Raw genomic sequence first — 11,396 nt, 5'->3', positions numbered from 1 at the left:
TGGTGGACAACATGCAATGGTCTATTTGTTATTATTTGTTAGCAATCAAGAAACTACTGAATTAAATATGAATTATCTGCATAATCCTGGCACATTATTTGTCAAGTCATACATATATTTAATTATTTATTACTTGTAATGGCTTTTGCATGGAAACGTAATTATCTGTCTGCTAAGTGAATTTAATATACCGTACGTGTGATCTACGGATCTAATACCCAGCAGTTTTGCTGTGCTGTGCTCCCTGGATAAATGAATTCACATTTTGGCATTACATAATGTCTCAGTCTCAGAACTGGAACAGTCAGATTGGTGAGCACAGACGTACATTTGCTACTTAAATCAATTATCTTTATGCTCATCATAGACCAATGTTATTGCAACCATTCAGACTATTTTATTTTTTGTGTTACAGCTATGGATAGGGCAGCAGTGTTTCAGAAGTGAAGTCATTCTAGGGCCTGTTCTGAGGAGAATAACTTCAAGATGAAATAAATGCATTTGCTTTGTTTCTGTTTGGGTCTCTTGGAATTAGAGCTGCTCCTCAGTTTGAGACTCATGGCAGCTTTTCACCTCTTGGAATGTGAACAGGAATAAGCCCTACATAAAGATTTCCTCCTCCAGTTCAGGAAAAGGTTTTCCAATGCCTTTCCTGGTTGTACTAACTGAAGAAGAGATATGTTTATTTTTCTTCTCTAAGGTTGCTTTATGTATTTAACCCTAGTTTATCATGTAAATGTGTCCTATGCACATCCTCTTTCCGGTGTCCCCACTGTCTCCAGTCTTGACAGTGATACTTGGTCGAACCTATTAACCAATGTCATCTGAATGTCAATAGAGCAGGATGTCCAAACCCTGTGAATTTTATTGAAAGTCAACAGCTGGGTTAGAAGGAAGATGGAAGGCATCATCCTAAGGAAGTGAAAGCAAGTTATAACTTCACCTTTTTCATTGCAAGAGGCAACTCCAACATGTTGGTCAGTGTGTGCAGAGCTCTGAACCCCAGAACTGCAGAAAGAATTGCTCTTGGACTGACTTTAAAAAATACATTTAGTCTATAGAAATAATAATAATTACATTACCACAGGTTTTCTCAAGTGGTGTCGTAGCTTTATAATAACATAAAGGGTAGATATACTGCTCTTTCCAGTAATGGAATGGAATGCTTGTTTATTATCACAGCTATTACTGATGTCCCCTTCTTTTGTGCCTTGTTTACCTGTATGAGCTTGATTTTCAGTATCTTACTGTTTAAAATAAGAGACAAATGAAAGCCTACCTTTTCAGCATTTGTTAGGGTTGCTGCTTTCACTATGAACTCTGTCTTTTGCTGTGTCCTTGCTCCCCAAGTTAGGGTGGAGCTCTGGTAATGCATCCATCCCTTGGAAATGAGAACTTGCACTAATATATGCTTTTAGGCAGTAGCTGTAACTGTTATAAAATGGACTCCTAGCCCCCTGCATCCTTTTCTACTGTGTAAACATACTGGTGGAACGGTGGTTACACAGGCAGTCGCGATATGTCGAGTGACAGGGTAAGACAAGAGCAAGAAAATGTGCAGAATTGAGGGCTGAGGTACCTTCCTAGAATTACTCAGTTATAAATACATGGAATGAATGGGGGGTAGTCAAAAAGATACAAGGAAGCATACAGCATGGCTAAGAGTGTTGCACGGCAGGGAGGTATAAAGGTAATGCTAACATTTTCACACATTTCAAAAATACCTATAAAAAGTGTAGGACAGGAATAGCTTTGTTGTCTTGATTTGGGTAAACTTGGAGTGAAAAGGAAAGAAGCAGTAGGAGGTTCCAATAAACAACATGAAACAGAAAGGAACTTCCCCCCCACCCCGCCCAATTTCCCATTTTAGTTGGTAATTTTAATTTTTCTAAGAGGGACTTTTCCAGGCAGTGCATTTCCAGGACATAATTGCACTTCTCGAGTGGCTAAGCACTTGGACTGCAGCCTTGTGTCTCCCAGCACCAACAAAAATGTGCTGTAATTGTTGGGAAATGCATTGCTTTTCATGGCTGGCTGCCACATGCTACTTTGTACTAATTCTGTCAGCCCCCTCAAGCGCAGCAGAGGATGCCACAGTCAGGCAGAAAATTAAAATCTTCCAAGGAGTTCCCTGCTCTGGATCAAGTGGTGATGGATGCTCAGAGGCATGTGCTTCTGCATCACAGATGAAGAGAGCTTGGACTCATCATAGTATTGTTTTGCATTCTCTGTCAGGGTACAAAATATCCACTCTCATTTTCCATGTTACTGCAAAAAAGGTGTATGTATGTCTTCACTGGGAAAATGCAGAATGAGCTGAAAACCCACCATCAGTTTCCACTGAGAAAACCTAAAGTGGAGATACAAGTCATTTCACACTAGTTTGGCTTGGAATGAAATTGCTCTATATAATTGCTACCCTAAATGCTCCCATCTTCTCCTGGTTCAGTATCTGGCAGTAAGCACTGGCCTGCTGCATGGCCTGGTGATACTGTCGTGCTTTAGTTTTTTCACCTGTAAAATGGAAAATTTTCCAGTCAAGAAACACTTCCCAATTCTTCATGATAAAAGTTGTTAACTTTATTTCAGACGTTTTCTTATATCTAATGTGTTGAACTGTAAGCAACGATCTCTGTACATGTGACAAAAGATCTATCCCATGAGGAAATGTAGTAGGCTCTGTAATTAACTAGTATATTGTAGTAATACCAAAGGGATCTCATTAGTATAGACTTGTAGTAATGAACTCTAATTTATTTCTATCAAATGCAACAAGCTTGGGAGATTTAATGTTTTATGTATGTTTAGTATTTAGTCACAAGGAGATGAAATTGTTAAGTGACAGGCTTATAAAACTGAGATAAGGTGTTTTTTCCTGCTTGTGTTAGACCTGATTTGTATTTGATAGCATCATCTTTTCTTTTAACTATGCTATTTCAAATGACCTGACAGTGAGGGTATGTCAAGAAACTCGTTAAGAGGTAGACCTAACTGGAGAAAGCAGAAGCTTACTTAGGCAAAAGACAGTGTATAACACAGGAGATGTTCACTACATCACTCTCTTCATTCACAGTAGTTTGAAACTGTCTAGATTAAAGGTATGTAAAACAAGACCGTTTGCCAGTTTAATTTGGGATGGCTTTACTGATTTCAGTGATGCTAGATACAGTTAAGGCTGTGGTATTTATGATCTCTGCCTCAGATGCAGATTGATTTCACATTTGGATTACTTATTTGTGTAAGGCAAAGTGCAGATATATGTTGGTAGAATTCATGGCTAAGTTCATATACAGCTAAGTTGAAAGCAATTTAGCAAGGAGGTCAGATTTCTTCTTAGGAAGAAAGCCCTGTAAAAAGATCTGCTTTTTTAATGCAAATTTTGTAGCGTTATGGGTTACTTCTAAAGGAGCATTTCATGGTAATTAATAATCACATGAGATACAGCATGGTTGATACGACTGAGGAAGGAAGGCTACAGATGTGGAGATGTAAAGAGGTACTAAACTGGGATTTATGCTAGATCCAAAATCATCTACTGCATTTGACAGCTGCCCCGGGCAGCACTTGGTGGGTACCTCAACTTATTTTTTCACTTTGAAGTTTCCAAGATTTCTTCTGAGCCCATCCAGATGTGCACATCAGTCAGTAGTGAACAATTTGACACTGCCTCTTACCTAATCAACATCCCAAATCTAAGCATGCTTACTCGTTCCCCCTTCAGACTGCTGGACAAGCCTGGTGTGCGTACAATGCTTTGAACTAAAGTCCACACAAAAATTTGAGACAGACTGTCTTCCATTGAAGAAGTGTAAGGATGCTGCTGCTGCCTAGTAGACACAGTTCAGAGACCCCGTTTGGACTGCAAGTCCATGGCATCAGGGAGGTTTGGGTTTGTGTCTATGGATTCCCAAGGGAATGCTGGTGCCCTCATGCTCCAAGCCCTCCTGGGCTGGGCACACTTTTCCCCCTCCTCTGGTAAGTGTGCTGGTGTGCAGGATGGGACTAAGGTTGACTGGGATAGGGAAAGTACAGGTGAGCTCAGCAAGGGGAGCGCTTAGTAGGAGATGGACTCTTGGGTGACAAGCCTTACTTCAGGGGCTGCAAAGTGGTCAATGCATAAAATGGGCTTACTCTTAAAAATCTGTGTTCAGTCATAGTTTCAGACCTTGCATCTTCCTAGTGCTCTGTAGGAGTATAGCAGAGAAACACCAATTAAGAGCTTTATGACCTGAAGAAGCATTGTGGTAGCTTTCAGATAAGCTCAGCTCTTAGGTCCCTGACCTGCTGTGATTTCACTGCGGCTGGAGACAGTGGTTGTGGCCGTCAAGTAGCATGACCCAAGGGGAGAGGATTAGCAGCCTTAACTGTTGATGTGAGACTTGATTACTCACCATATACTCTAGCTCCAGCAAATCCTCAGACAAGTGCTGTTCTGGTCCCACTGACTGACTCCCCAGCACTGATCAGAGTGGATGAGGTGTGCTCCTGGAAGGCATCTTTTAGTTTAATTTCATGTGAAAGCAACCCACTCCACAGGCTCTGAGACTGCTCTGCAGTGCAAACTAGGATGTAGTAACTCAGGATGATCCTGATTCGAGGTATAAGGCATATGCAGCTACTGTCAAAACGCCGTGGATAAAGGTATCCATACAGTAGTTGTAGCCGAAAAATGGGATGATGACCCCTGCTCAGAAAGTGGAAGTGTGGCCCTTGCAGCAGTTAGTGTTTCTAGCATAGCTCAGAGGAGCAGACATCCACTTGGTTCTTGCTTGACTGAGTAATGGAGGGGTGGTGACTTCTCACATGTTTATCAACTGCCTGCAGTTTGCACATTCATTACATAGTGTGTGTAATGTTCTCTTACCTAAATTGCTTATATCATTCTGAATATGAGTGTAAGGAACAGGGACAATGGCCCCTACCAATACAGTGTACCAAGAAACAAAGGCTGAATGGGGATGAGAAAAATATGTTCAGATTTTAGAAGACATGATAGTCAGAAGAGGGCAGCCTTCTCACATAAACTATAAACCAACAACAATACAGAAAACCTCTTAAATTATTCCTTTTGCTACAGTTAAGCATGCCAGTGAGGGGTTAACCTTGTCAAGGAAACTGCAACCTACGCAAAATTCGATCACAATAAGAAGCTTCTCTCCTGTACCACCTGATCTTCAAAGGGTAGAGGCCTGGCTTTGTAGTGGTAGTTTTTTGGCTGCTATGCTCAGACAATAGAGTTAGAAATTATGAGTCATCAAAGGGAAACGTGATCAACCTTTATTTTTTTTTCTTTCTTTGGTAGCTAAAGGCAAACGAACGCTTAATACTTTGGCTATTAAAGTCAAAATACACTTGCTTAAATATTATCACAGGGAGGTGAGCCAATATTTAGACTAAGAACTAACAAAGAACTAGCAACTTAAAAGAATGATGCTTTTATCACATCTTCTTAATCATATCAATCTGTCTCAGTATTTATTCAAATACAATATGTAGCCACGAAGGCTGTTTCAAATAGTGACATTTTTACCATACGCAATTGGTAGACTACACGGGTTTTGCACAGAAGTTGTTGCAGTTTGTAGACTCCAGCTGCAACTAATCTGTAACCATTCTAGTGAACATATAACTCTAGTGGAAAAAGAGAAGCTCTAGAATGGGAACAGACTTAATTTGTGAACTGATACAAGAAATTATGATGATGTTGTACTTGTTTTAACTTTTGGTTTCTGGGTGGAAGGAGTAGCCTTGTGGCTGTATCTTTCTGAGAGTAGTTTAGCCTGGACTAGGTCAGGACAATGGAGCTGGAACTCCCAACCAGTCTAGGTAAAGCTTTATGAAGACCAGAGGCAGCTCCTGGCCAGCACCTCAGAGCAGCAATGGAGGGAACTCATCTACCTAGAGATGGTCAATCTATTGTATGTGGAAAGGGTAAAATGCAAAAGATACAGGGCAAAGAGGAAGAGTAATTAACTCTGTAGTTATACCTTAAATTAGCAGAGTTCCTTGAACATACAGGGATTTATACCAGGAGAAAGTAACTCAAATGTTTTTGGACCTGCTGTTCCAAGCAATATATGCACAATATGTATTTGTTATGTTCTAAGAATGGGAATGCCACCTGCTAGCTGTGCAAGATCATGAACTTTGAACGCATTTTATCTGCTGAAAAATGGGAAGGGAAGGAAAGGGATGGAAGGGAAGGCAACTGGAGTATTACGAGTTTTGACTTTCCAGAGACTTAATATGCTTTCATATATTTTATAAGGCAACTTGTCCATTTTGAAGTGCTTCTAATTCAGGTTATTATCTCCTTTTAGTTGGTGAGTCAATGAATCCCTGCAAGGTGTAAGATAACACAGCTGCTTCTTTCAAAAATCTTTAGTGAATTAAATTCTGCATTATTTTAACAAAATTGTCTGCATTAGGCAATTGTTGCAGTGATTTTTTTTATTTTATTTTTTTTTTTAAGAACTGACTAGCAATAGCTCCTGCACATAGTGGTATTAGGCTTTTCCTGTTCTATATTGCACTTATAACAGAAATAATATCCTAAAACATATTTTTAAATTGCACAAATGTCCTGGTTCTGGCTAGGCCACAGCTAATCTCCCCAAGCAACCAGCACAGGTGAGCTGACTCAGCCCAGGCTGTTTCCACACCACCTGGCATCACTCCCCCATAAGAGGAGCTGATCGGGGAGGGGTGCCCCTGGTGCCTCTAGGGTAGTCTGAGTGTGGCAGGGGTGTTGTGTTGGTACAGTACTGTGTCATCACCAGGTGTGAGTGTAATTTGCCATGGTCTGTTATTGTTCCCCTTAAGTAACTGTCCTTATCCCAACCTATGGGTTTTCTGGCTGTTTCTTCTCTCGGGCTGAGCAAACCGTGTGTGGTGCTCAGCCACTGGGGCTGAACTACTGAAACCAACTAGGAGTCTAATGGACTTAGTTTGATGTTAAAGCTTTTTTTCTACCTCAGAATGCTTTATTTGTCAATTGGGAAGAAAATTTCATGAACCAGAGTAGATTCTTGTGGCCTTCTGATAAGCAAGAGGGAGTAGCAAGTGATTTCCAAGAACAAATTAAAAAATCCTAGGTAGGTGATGTAAAGAAATGTATGATATCAAAGCAAGGCTAGTTTGGCTTTGTTCAGTGTTTAAAAACAGTCAGGTGTTGACCAAGCCAAAGTGAGGGTCCCTGAACCTCAGAAATATCTGCAGTGAAGGAAACTATAACCTTAGAATTATGTAGCTGGAAAGGCAGTGGGAATGAAGGAGGCAAAACCAAAAGAATAATCAACCTTATATCTGAATGTTTATTGATGTCATTCTGTAACGCCAACTCTCTTTCGTGTCAAACATTAGAAAAATCCTCAAAATTTGTTACATTTTGGAAGCCTATATTGAGTGGAAATTTGGGTCTAGGCACTTGGCTGAGTGAAAACTCAACTTCAGTTAATGAAGTTTTTAGACCTTGATTCAGTAAAGCACTTCAACTCCAGGTGATTTAAGTGGTTGTTTAAGATGAGAATTCAGTAAGTGCTTAAAAAGATTCTACCTAATTGCAGTCTCAAGCAATTAAATATTTTTTGCTCAAAGATCAAAGAATTTCTTAGTGCTCAAAAGTGTCCTGTAATATTTACTTTGTGTAGAATATGCATGTTATGCCTTTGTTCTAATTAGGAAACAAACACACAGCAGAAGGAAGGAGTAAAGGATGTCTAAACGCTCTAGCAATATTCTTTCTCCCATCCATCTACTCCATGCTCATGGATGCTTCTAGTTTGTAGCATCCAGCCTTCAGGAACGTCAAAAGGGAAGGCAGAGGATTAATCACAGCATGTCATACTGCTCAACATGAGGTGAAGGCATTGTCATGTTCTGGATGCCAAGACACACCCCTATTTCTATAACATACAGCGAGGCATCTTCACTGTGGATGCAGAGCAGATGGGGCTTTAGCTTTTCAGTTCTTATTCTAAACAATTCTTTCACTTTAAAGCCTGTGATTTTCCTTAAAGGAACAGAGGGCTGTATGAAAGGTGTCAGAATTGGTGGGTTTATGGTTTGAAGGTGTTGTGGTATATATAATGCATATTATTGTATTTTAAGATAGCTGAATTTTGGATGTTTCCCAATGTTTTGACTACCAAAACACATGGGATCCTGGTAGGTCCACACTATTGAAGAGACACGTATAAACTGGAAATTTTCCAGAAACAGCATGACTCTGCCTGTCTGTTAAGATCTGTCTCCTTCTCAGCCTTGTTGAAATGGAGATAGTAGGCTTGTACGCTTCTCTATGTACATGCATGCAACAAAAGTTTCATCCCCCATGTAGGTTGTTGTTTACTTGTCAGTAGGATCCTGAGGCTGGATCTAATTTTTAAAAGTGGGCTTTTCCCACTTTCTCAGTTTTGGTCTGAAATAAAAGATCAGAAAGACTGCTCTGGTCAGCAAAATTGCCAGACTTACTTTGAAATCCTATGTCTTATTGTGGAAAGAATACTTGAAAAAGATGTCTTAAACTAGAAACAGTTTTTAAACACTAATATAATATATAATGTTATGGTGTATAGTTCTGTTAAGTGAAGGACTTGTGCTGATTTGCATTGTACCTGGTTTGTCTGCCTTAACCTCTACAATCAAAAGAGTATTTTTTTTTAATATCTCTGTGTCAGGCTCTTTTCCCCTTTGCTATTACTGCCTTTCTTCTTGTTCTCTGAGGTACCTACATCTATATTTTATTAAATACAATAAACTGAGGAAAGAAAAGCAATATTATTGGATGAAGTGAGGCCAGCAGTTTCACCAAGAGAGGCTTTACCCAATATGTCCAAATAGGTGTTGAGGCTTGAACAGAAGCTGAGCTCAAGTACCTCCCTGACGACTGAAAGATGAGGCAGAGCAATGCAGACAAAGCGACGTCAGTCTTTGGCAGATCCCTCCTTGGGATCCCACAAATGTAATCGCTCCCCAATCTAACACAGTGTATTTTGACTGCTATCAAAGACTTACTGTTTAAATTGGTCCAGCTAAACTGTGTCGCCTTTATCAGGACAGGTTAGGAAGCTTGTAGATTTGAGGACACAGTAACTACTGGAAGGAGAGTGATGGTGTGACTCAAAGAATGCAGCCAGAATGAGGCAAACTGTCTAACTGATCGGCAGTGTAAAGTGAGAGAAATAGAGGAAAAAATGCAGGAAGAAAAAAACAAGCTCTGGAAGGTGCTCAGGGAAAAGGGTGGAAATTCTGGGGGTGCAGTGTTATCTGAGAAAAGAATTTTGAATTGCTGAGAGCTGTTCACCAGGAGGACTTTGTTCACAGACATAGATGCTGGGCCAGATGGGGCTCGTTGTGGTACAGATGAGTGGGCTTTAAAGTCAGACCTGGATCCTGAACTGTCTTGTCAGCTGAAGAGCTGCTGCCTACAGTAAGCACTGCTCACCACCCTGCTCTGCTCTTTGCTGGCAGCCATGCCACCCAAACTTGGCTCAGCGGGCAGCTCCTCCTTCCCCTGCCCACTCATGTAGAGAACAAGAAGTCCCCATCCCTGGAACTGCCTGTGAGTCTGGCAGCTCCCCCATTCCCGCACCTCCCTCCAGCAGCAGTTTTTCCTCCCAACAAAAACAACGCACAGGGCTGCAAGTGCTGTTTTAGTGCTTGGTTACTAAAGGTGATGCTCAGTGACCGAGCAAGCTTTGTGCTTGAAGAAATAGAAGCATACACCTCACACACACAATCCCAGTGAACAGTAACATTGTTTTTCTTTTCAACCTTAGCCCTTTGAAGAATGAAAGTAGAGGCATTACAGTATCTATTCACAAATGGCTTTCAGGATGCTGTTGAAAGACTGTGGCAGTGTGATAGCTAGTGCCAGTACTCCACGCTCCCTGCTTTCTCTGCATATCATGCAGAAGGCTCCAAGTTTTTTAGGTTGCAAGGTACTGTACTTATTTTTTTGTACCAGGTCTTGAGGTATTTGGGGGTCAGTGGAAAGATTCCTGCTGATTGCACTGGGCTTGGGTCAGCCTCCCCACCTCTCTAACCCCTAAAGAAAAAGAAAATAAGGCATTATAACTGCTTCAAATATAAAGCAAATCAGGGAGAAGGGGGGGAATCTGTAAACACTTTCCTACATCAGGTAGGTACGATGCTAATGAAACTTTGAAAATGCAATGCATTTAAAAAAAATAAATATAACTAAAGCTCTTTCAGTAGTTTTATCCCGTTATCTACAGGGCCATAAACATTGTACTCGGTTTCTGTCTCATGCAAGACTTTGAAGAAGAGATAGTGCTTTGTGGCATACAAATCACTGAAAGAAAGATCCAAGATTAAATAAAATAAGCTTGAAATTATTCTCTAGATGGAGATGCAGCTTTTGCCTACAGCATTAATATATTACAGTTTGGCATCTCTAAAATATAGCTGTGAAGAATGCTGTGAACCTGCTAATTAATAAGACTCTCTTCCTCAGACATTTCATTAACCTAAACTTTTTAGTTTTCTGTAGATTGAATGCATGCATGCCTGTTTTTAACCTTTGTACAATGGCTCCTAATGTTATAACTAATTTATTCCCACTAGCAAGAGAAGAATATTGGGTTATAGAAGTAATCCTAAATGAGTCATGCATAATTTATACTGATCAATATTGTCGAGTATAATATTTTATTTTCTCTGATGACTTTTCATTATATAGAATAATGTATTGTCAAAAATATGAAACTCTAACATTTCATTTATCGTTTAGATTTAAACAAAACCCAGACAAATGTTTAGAAGGGTCCCAGGGAGGCATGAACATAAAGAGTTCAAAATATATTGCTGGCCCAAGTAAGAGCTCCAACTACCTGCACTATGCCCAGCATCTTCTAACAGCACCCTACGTGGTTGCCTTTTTATTTATGTAGCACAAAAACCGAGTCAGGGTTTTTTGGCAGAGAGGTCACTTCTGACTTCTCCTGTTGCCTATCTGCTGTGAAGGTGAGAATAATTGACTCAGAATGTTATCCAAGAGCTGGAAAAAGTCATGTCGTGCACAGTGTGGGTGCGGCAATGACTACACTCGGTTCCTTTTGACCCTGCTGCTCCAACACTGCTAAAGGCCAGCTTCCCTCCTCGCTTCCTCAACTCTTGGGCCAGGAGTGTGTTTGATGATTCATGATGAGGACTGTTGCACTCCATGGGGAATTGAAAGGGAGCAAGAAGGAAACTTTCCTTCCCCACAAGGCTGGGCTGGTCAAGTTTCTTTGTTTTGTTCTGCTTTGCTTTTCCTCCACCCACATCCACAACAGGTGAAAAGCCATAAATGTTTGGTTTTCCAATAAACCAGGTTGGAAATTGGCTTGCAGGAAGAGCATGAAGAGCATCAAAATACCTGTGAGGCCGCAGGG

Source organism: Gallinula chloropus, assembly GCF_964237585.1.
Source record: "Gallinula chloropus genome assembly, chromosome: 1".
In the NCBI taxonomy this organism is placed as follows: domain Eukaryota; kingdom Metazoa; phylum Chordata; class Aves; order Gruiformes; family Rallidae; genus Gallinula; species Gallinula chloropus.
The sequence above is the reverse complement of the archived record's forward strand: the minus strand, read 5'-3'. Positions refer to the sequence as shown.